The sequence below is a fragment of the Ambystoma mexicanum genome, chromosome 1q (assembly GCF_040938575.1).
Source record: "Ambystoma mexicanum isolate Mex_15411 chromosome 1q, UKY_AmexF1_1, whole genome shotgun sequence".
NCBI classification, from domain to species: Eukaryota; Metazoa; Chordata; class Amphibia; order Caudata; family Ambystomatidae; genus Ambystoma; species Ambystoma mexicanum.
Genome location: NC_090922.1, coordinates 1048946456 through 1048956019, shown reverse-complemented (window position 1 = coordinate 1048956019; position 9564 = coordinate 1048946456). Strand labels below are relative to the sequence as shown.

Here is a 9564-nt window from a genome sequence, read left to right as displayed (position 1 = left end):
CGGGAGGCAGTAAAAGTGCCCAAGCGTCCAGAATGTGCATGTTGTCCATGACTCAGACCAAAGAGCAATGCACCTAGCCTGAGCAAAGGCTGCTGCTCGTGGCGCAGATGTATCTGAAGCAGCCTGTTTCTGGTCCAGTTAAGCATCCTCTCTAGCCAGAGCACATATTGCAGCAGCAGTATTCACCAGCTTTTGGGCCAGTCAGGCCTCTTCTCTAGCCTGAAAACAGGATGATGTTGACGCAGTGGCCTACTCCAGGGCCAGGAGGGTATACTCTCTAGTCTGAGCACAGGCCTCTGCTGCTGCAGCTGCAGGTGCAACTGCATCAGCAGCAGTATGTTCCTAGGTTAGTCGAATATCCACTCAACCCTGTGCACAGGTATCTGCCGATGGAGCTGCACCCTGCTCCTCGGCAAGCCAAGCATCCTCTGTTGCCTCTTTCCAACATGTCTGAACCTCCAGAAGACAATTCTACTCTGAGCTTGTTGGCTGCCTTCAACTATCAGTCACACATTCTCCTTATCACCACATGAAGACTACTTGCCAAGTCAAACATTCATTAAGTCTTTAATCAGTTTCTATGGGAAGTAGAAAATTATTTTAAAAAAACACCACAGGTTCTTGGCAGTTGTTTTACATATTTCCCACAAGCCAAAGATACCCGTAGGTTGACGTGGTTAAAAAAGTATCAGAGAGAAGAATGGACAAAATATTTCAAACAATTCTCCTAAATACTAGTACATGGGTTGATTTTTAACTCCACTATAGACATTTGTGAACATCCAGTGGCCTCATATTTGTAAGAGGTCAAAGCTGCAGTCTCGCAGGGAATTTTCTTGAATTCTTCAATCCTTTTTGGGCCAAGTTGCAGCCTAATGGTAAACTGACCAGTTTCAGTGGTATTAAGAATTACACCAATTTCATCAGGGCTGTTGAAGTCAGCATTAGATCATCTCCTGGCTTCGTGGATTGTAATGCAGCAGAATGTGGCTGTATGGGAGGACCCACCTATTAAAAATAGAGGACGGGAGGGGGAGGAACAATGGCTCTAGTTAGATCCTACTGGAAGCAGTGTAACATACACGTAGCCCCATGCGGGGTTATGTCATACCTCATAGTATTACTCACTAGTATGATGGTCCTTAGAACAGGAAGTGTAACTTGGATCTTCCTGGAAGGGCTATCCTTTAGTAAACCAGATGTCATACAACCTTAAAGAAAGAGAAAAGCCCCAGAGGTGGTCCTTTAATCGAGAGATATGGCTGTACGGCAAAGACGGTTACATAGTTATAATGACACTTAAAAAACATGTACACAACAGGAACATGTACTAGCTTGTGTTAATAATACATGAGGACAGCTCCATCCGAGTCTGTCCTGTTGTCCATACACACACACACATGGTGACATGTCTTGTGTGAACTATAGCAGTTCCATAATGATCGCGCTAGTGCCCTGGCCCCTTTGTAAATATATAGGAGCAGAGCAGGGGGAGGTCAGGTGGGGGTTGTGAGGGGTGGGTGATGAGTTTGTTATATTCCAGTCCTAACATGATACATGCCCGAAAAAATGAGCTTGGGCACAGTATCCAAAGACGCAATGCATGAGAGCGTCATTGCTCCCTTCCGATCGAGTGTTATTTAAGTGAAATGCAGGGCAAGTGCCGCAGCTGTGGTGTCGCAGGAATCCAGTTTTAAAATGAATAGCGAACAACCGTAACAATCTCACCTTCTCAGAGATTTCTTTCATCACGATGCGAGTGTTGCCGTGTCGCGTCTCGACTTTGCTTGTTTAACAAAGCCGGCTGCATTAAGCTCAATAATATAACATTGCATGGCTGCTAATTCACGTGATCTTCCCAGGGGGAGGAGAGTTTGTAGAACTACACATGTCTGGATCATGTAGTTCTATTTGGGAAAGTTTAGAAAAAGATAGAAAAAAGAGGGGAGAGCATGCAGCTCTAAATGCATAGGTAATAGATAATAAGTGGCTGCTCAATTGCTCATTGCGAGGCAAGGGGAGCAAATTTAACACCACTCCTAAAATTACTAAAATAACAAAAACAGGGTTGGGGGGGACACGGCCAACATCTAATGCCAATGTTTATGTACGGTCATATTTAGCGAAATGACTAAACCTGAAAACCAAATGCACATTTCTGCTGCAGTTTAATGTCACTGTATGCCAGTATATGCCAATTAGAACCTGTTTGGCACATTTGTAGTTGATTCCTTATGGTGCGGTGAAATGCCATGATTAGAATATGGGTGATGAACCTAGATGGGACCTAAAAGGTGGAGGGCATGCAATTTCAAACAAAACGATGTTGGTGTCTGAAGTGGACAAAGGCCTATGTCATTGTCTGGGTATCATGTGTAAGATATCGAGTGTACCTGCACTAGTACCCGGTACCTGTATACAGCTATCATTGGGTATCTATGAACAGAAATACCGACAAAAAACATATCCGTAGGCTGCCCCATTGACTTGGACTATGACAGTTGGATCAGAGTTTCACAGGCTGAAAAAACAAAGGTTAGGGGACACAAACAGAAACAATAAACAGACAAATAGAACAGCATAGTAAGTAAGTTGTTACAGAGTTGCCAAAGTCTGCCATGACGTTGGTTCATTCAGGCCATTGAATGAATGAATGCCCTTACAAAGAACTACTTTCTATATGGAGACACCTTTTATGAACAAATCTCAGGTACCGCCATGGGTGCAACCTTTGCACCCAGTTTGGCAAATCTATATGTAGCAGAATTCGAAGAACAATCAATGGAAGAAGCTGACCTAGACAAAAAAGTTGCTCTGCTCCATACCTGGGTCGCAACAACCCTAGATGACATCACCAAAGAAAAGCCCTTCACCCCATCACGTAAGAAAACAACAGCAAAATGTTTCACCTCACAGATGTCTCAGCGCCATGAAAAGAAAAAAAACAAAAACTAGGATCTGAATGGAGGACCAACAACACCACTGCAAACAAATTGAAATTCTTGCAACTGATCCGTTCATACAAAAAGGAAATACAAAAAGCAAAGAGGAAACACTATGACAACCGAATCTTCTAAGCACCAAACACCCAAAAAGAACTCTTCAAAATCATAAAAGAAATAAAAAACCCCCGGGTTGCAACAACATGCCAATTCCATCAATGAAACTATGCGATGACCTAGGAGACCACTTCAAAAACAAAATAACTTCCATCCAACACCCATACGAAGCAGACCAACCGATCATACCTCAAACCCCACCGACACCCACGAGGAACATCCAAAAGAAGCTTCCCAGAAATATCAGTGGAGACTTTCGTCAAACTGGTAAACCAAAGCAACAAATCAGGCTTTCCTGAAGACCCCTACCCCCCGGACATATACAAAACAATTCTCAAACAAGGAACCCCCAGGGAATACCATAGGAATCTTCTCAACCTCGCAATCTCAACAGGTAAAGTACCACAGGCCTTCAAATCGGCTCACATCAAGCCGCTACTCAAAGACACAACAGGAAACGTAGAGGACTTATCCAACTACAGACCCATTTCCAACATACCTTACAAAGCCAAACTGCTAGAAACGTACGTTTACAAAATAACCCAAGAATTCATAGAAGAGCACTGCCTACAAGACCACGCACAAGTTGGATTCAGACTAATGAGAGGAACAGAATCAGCTCTCCTCTCAATATGGGACGACCAAAAAACGAACGCAGACTCGGACAACAGTACCGCCCTGATTCTCCTTGATCTATCAGCAGCTTACTACACTGTCAACCAAAACATCCTCATAAAGAGATTAGAAGGACGAGGAATAACAGACACCGCCCTACTATGGATCAAATCCTTCCTAACAAACAGAACCGAAACCATATGGATGAAACCTTTTAAGTCCAAACCTAGAGATTCCACGTGCGGAGAACCACAAGGATCATCTTTCTCCCCGCTTCTATTCAACATCTACATGTACCTATTAATCAAACTCATCAACAGACAAGGCCTCACATGCTACAACTACTTTGACGATACTCAAATAAACTTCAACATACAAGACACCCAAGAAGAAAACACCACACTAGAGAATTTCCTTTGTGATATATTCAACTGGATGAACCTCAAACACCTCAAAATCAACCCAGGCAAAATAGAGATAATGATTGTTAGAAAAAAAGGGAGGAGACATCAGCTACATCCCTGGCCAAGAGAGCTTGGCACCACACCAGCACCATCATCAATTGTAAAAAACCTAGGGATCCTGATGGATAACAACCTCACTCTAGAGCCACAAGTAAAAGCTCTACTCAAGAAATGTTTCTTCCTCCTGCGAGTGGCAAAAAGGATCCTACCGTTCCTGTTGTTCGCCAACAAAACACTTAACATCATCGCTCTGATCATGTTCAGAGTAAATTACGCAAATAGCCTATACCTCGGCATGCCCGAACGACTTCTAAAAAAACTACAACGCATACAAAATGTGGCAGCCAGACTCCTCCTCAAGTTACCCATAAGGAACATATCACACCTGTGCTAAAAATACTACATTGGCTACCATTAAAACAGTGAATAAAGTTCAAATCCATGGCATCACTCACAGAGCAATACACAAACAAGGCACATAATTCCTGAGCAATAAATTACGCCTACATCAACCATCAAGAACACTGAGCTCAAGCACCGACATCCACCTGGAACCAAAACCCTATAACAGAAGAAAACTCAGAGGATCCTCTTTCTCTCACCAGGCACCGAAAACCTGGAATAACCTACCTAAGAATATACAGAACACAACAAACCACCTAGAATTCAGGAAACTCCTCAAATCATGGCTCTTCACAGTGTAACTACAATAGCGACGCACAAGAAGGCCCAACACGCTAAACAACAATGAATAAAGATACCAACCTCAGTCACTCCAAAAATGGACATACACAGAACCCAAAGAACGGACCCCATAACAGACCAGAAGACATGATTCTGATTTTAGCGCCTGCTTTTAGCAGGCGTTAAAAACCATGGCGCTAACCCGCCATGGTGCTAATTACGCCGCCGTAATTTACGGCGGCGTAATTAGCGCCTTTCCCACTCACATTATGCCCTATGGGGCAAAAATGGGAATGGGGAAGGGAAAATGGGAAATGGGGATTTACCGCCCCACTCACCTTGGAATGGGGCGGTAAATCCGCCATCCACCATGGTGTAAACATAGTTTACACCATGGTGGTAAAGTTGGTGCACTTAGCACCAAGGTTGTAATGACCGCCAATGTGTTACATTGTCAACTGAAGCTTTCATTCAATGGCCACTGGAACTTTGCATTGTAAAGGCTGTACATCATTTGATTTTTTATATTCACATTTTATTAGATTTATAATCATAACAAATAAGATAAAACCACATATCACTAATAATTCAATAAAAACGAAAACAATTTAACATATAACACAGGATTCACCACTACAGAAAAACATCATATTGCAATGTGTATAGGGTCAGGCAAACAGATTTAGGAACCTGCCCCAAATCTGATCAAATAAATTCATCTTTTTGTGAGAAATGTAAGCTGCAAATAACTAAACGGATGATCATAGCAGAGTGTTGGAAGGGGCTTCCATCAAAGAGAGCAGTGAAAAATGATTAACAAACTATTTCAAGACATTGCTGGAGGCCTGTCATTTCACCAAAATGCTAGGGGTAGCGGAAGTGACATCACACAACCCTTGACCTCTGATTACAACAACCCGAAGTGACATCAGGGGAAGCAATGGCACACTACCTTCCCCCCTTGACAAAACAGGAAAGCATTGTTGCTAAGTACAATATGAAAAATATGGTTACGATATCACTGTAATATGATATACATTTCATACAAGAATGGATCACCATATGTATCGTTCATATAAGTGTGTATAGGCCCATATTACCAAATTACGGTGAATGCAAGCAGAAGTCCAAGGCCAAATGATAATGATGTGCTAATATATAGCACTTACACGTAAGCACTTTACATAGAGCAAATATGCATATAATATCACCCAAACTGTGTTGGTACTCATTTATCAACCTCTGAAGGATGAAAGGCTGAGTTGGCAATGGAGAGATTCAAAACTGCAAATCACACACACATTGCAGCAACAAGCGCACAACCCCCTAACTTACCAGCTAGCTATCTTACCGGCAATAGTTAAATGAGCAATTACATGTCTGAATGTCCTCAAAGTCAGAAAGCAAATTAAACTCAGTAGTGGATACCGTTAAACTGGTAACAGATTTAGCAGCAGGCCAGTTCATCTGCAGGTCTGGTGCAAAGTTGGCCAAATGTAAAGCCTGCGTGGGTCTACGTTTCAGTCTTCAGAGGTTGGCAAAATACATATCATTTGGAGGGTTCATAACTGTGTATTAAAGAATTTAGCATAGTGCAGGGAAAGCAGCGAACTCACACGGCATCCCGTACTCTGGGCACTTGTTATCTCATACATGCAAGCATCCTGAACAGCATGCCATGGAGCTGGGAAAGATAGGAACATTACAACAAGTATTAATTTCGGCAAAATGAAATCAAGGGCCACTTTAAGTGCTATGGTCAAACATTTCTACACTCTACACAAGCTTTTAGGCACAAGGATTTTGTCAAGTGACCAAGGACATAGAGATGGCTGTCTTGTGATGATCATAACAGGTAACTGCAACTTGCGAAAGGTAAAATACATAGTCCGAAATGGATGCTTATTCTGCTCTGAATGCTTTTTGAAGGTTTTTGTCTACATTGTGAATTTGAGGTGTTTAAGAACACACTAAATCAGTGACTAGCCCCTGAAGTGTGCCTGAAATAAACCTTTATAATGATGTTAGTAAATATTGTATAGAATTCTAGAAAGTCAAGCTATTTGTTATTCCTATTCCTTCATATTCCGGGTTTAGGTTGAAATGCTCTAAAAAAAAAAGGTCGAAATGACCAAAAGTTCGAAAAATGCTACCACCAAAGGATCGTACACCAAAAGTTTGATCCTTTGGTGGTAGCATTTAATAAAAATGGGGGCTGCGGGGGGCCCCGCATTCCCCCGCTCACTATACTTTATGGTATAGTGAGCGGGGGCTGTGGTGGACACCCCCGCAGCCGTCCGTGTAAAAAAAAAAAGAAAAAAAAGCAAACGGGGCTGCGGGGGTGTCCCCCGCATTGCCCCGCTCACTATACTTCATGGTATAGTGAGCGAGGGCTGGGGGACACCCCCGCAGCCTTCTGTTAAAAAAAAAAAGAAGAAAAGAACCCTACAGCGCTGGTTCCCTTTCACGGGAGTGAAAGGGAACTGGCGCTGCAGGAACCAGCGTGAAGATGAAGGTAAGTGGGGTTTGTGTATGTTGGGGGTGTGGGTGTGCTGGGGGTGTGGGTGGGGGGGTGTTGTGTGTGCGTGCGTGCGTCTGTGTGTGTGTGTGTGTGTGTTTGTGTGTGTATGTGTGTGTGTGTGTTTTTGCAAATTATCGCGGCTGTAATGTCCGAAAACAAAGTGTTAGAACTTTTGGTTATTCGAACACTTTGATTTCGGTCATTTCAGCCTCGATAATTTTGGCTTCGGCCAAATCACTGGGATTCATATTCAGGGCCACTGCTGAAAGTGTTGCACTTGTGGAACCCCCTGTTTTTTTAAGGGGCCTGAAGAAGAAAGACAGCTACTCCAGAAACAAAGAGCCACATGACACTGGCCACAGCCCAGGAGCTTCCATTAAAAAATAAATAAATAAATATATATATATATATATATATATATATATATATATATATATATATATATATATATATATATATATATATATATATATTAGGGATAGCAAGGGAGACCAGAGGTTTAGCAAGAGAGTCCTCAGGGGTCGTAGGTGCGATCCCTGGTGACACCCAAATGACGTCCCTGCCTTGCTCTCTTTCATCTGCATGCATTGTTAATTTTAACAAAACAAACTGGAAAATTAAAGAGTAAAAAATGAAAGAGTACAAATAGGAACAGTCGCCTTTACTGTTTAATTTTAAGAAAATTAAAATGTTGCCTGCAAATTACATTTCATCGAGGGCAGTTGCAATGGATTCTTATAGAATCCGCTAGATTTATACACGTGCTAAATGCAGGTGGATTCCATAGGAATCCATTAGTTTTACGCCAGCATGAACATTTCATGCTGTTATAAAACTGAGAGGTTTTGTATGCGGATTGAGTAGTCTCGTCTCCCACTCTGCCTGTAAAAACGTTGTTAAATTTCATGACACACATTGTGCATATTGTTTCAGTCCTGTATATTTTCCCCTATTCAGGTTCTAGAAAACGTGTTTTTCTATTTCAAGTGCTAGTAAGCACAACCACTCCTGAACTAGATACATATTGTTTCTAGAGTAAGCAAGCCAAATTAAAATGCGAGTAGGAACGCTGATCCTAGAAACAGAAAACACATGTAAATGATATGTATAGATAGAGAGAGAAGAGCAGCAGGGTCCTACTTCCCTGCATGGGGAATAAGTAAGTTGGTTGGGCCGCCTTGAGAGGCCACCTTAAGGGTGCTCCTAGGAAGTTCATAGAAAAAGAGTCGCTGTGCTCGTTCAACTGCCTCAGGAGAACACTTTTTAAAGGAGTGGCATGCAGGGTCGGATGGGCCCATGGCTGTGCCGAAATCGTCCCTAGGGAGTGGGGGCCGGTTTTGAAAAAAAACACCTGCAAGTGCAATATGGATCTATACACACAGATATTAATGATACGTATGGTGATCCATTCTTGTAAGAAATGTATATCACATTAGTGAAATTATAACCATATTTTTCATAGCTATTTGATGCTACTTCCTGGGGTGAAAGTTCGTGTTTCATTGCTTCGCGGGATGTCACTTTGGGGTGGGGTCAAATGACATCACTTCCAGTCAAAGGTCGTGAGGCGAGGGGTGGGCCACTTTTTTTGAGGTGAGCGGTGGGCCACTTCTTTTTGGGTGTCCGGGCCTATTTCTTGTCCCAGTCCGACACTGGTGGCATGCGAATATTCATGGGCATTTAGGGGTCAGTTCTTGAAAGCCTACTGACAGTGTGTGCACCCTTCATTTCAGCTGCAAACTTTGAATATTATTTGTCATAATTCTTCTTTATTTATCAGTGCACCCCTGCACCCTCTTTCCTAAACGTTAGAAACAAATTAGGAAACATGTAAGGCTTAGAGAAAGACATCTCTTTTTTCTGGGGGTTGGGGGGATTTCCATGTTTATTTTTTGTTTATCTTTATTTTTAGATATTGCACTACAATTTACAACGCATTTCTTAAAATAATGATCATGCACACCATTTAAAGGGTGTCCATTTGAGGTCATGACTGTTTGCAGCCCCTCACTATTCATACCAGCTAGGTTCTACTTGGGCTTCCAATTCGCATTGCTTTGTTTGTAACTTTGTACACTGCATTACTGGTTCCGTGTAATGGTTTTCCACATGCGTTTGTTTGCTCCAAATGTCACTGACAGATCTCATTTTCAAAACAAATCGTTCCAAAATGTTTAATTTAACATGGTTACAAAAGTGAAAAACAAGAGCAGCTGGAAAT

General features: G+C 42.2%; 1 long non-coding RNA gene across 1 annotated transcript; it reads right to left on the bottom strand.

Moving 5' to 3' along the window:
• Positions 1-544: 544 nt before the first annotated feature.
• LOC138522012 (uncharacterized) lies at positions 545-1184 on the bottom strand. Its single transcript, XR_011283213.1, has 2 exons — positions 1129-1184; positions 545-1008 (listed from the first exon to the last, which is right to left on the bottom strand). It is a non-coding gene; the product is annotated as an uncharacterized lncRNA (long non-coding RNA).
• Between the last annotated feature and the right edge of the window lie 8380 nt (positions 1185-9564).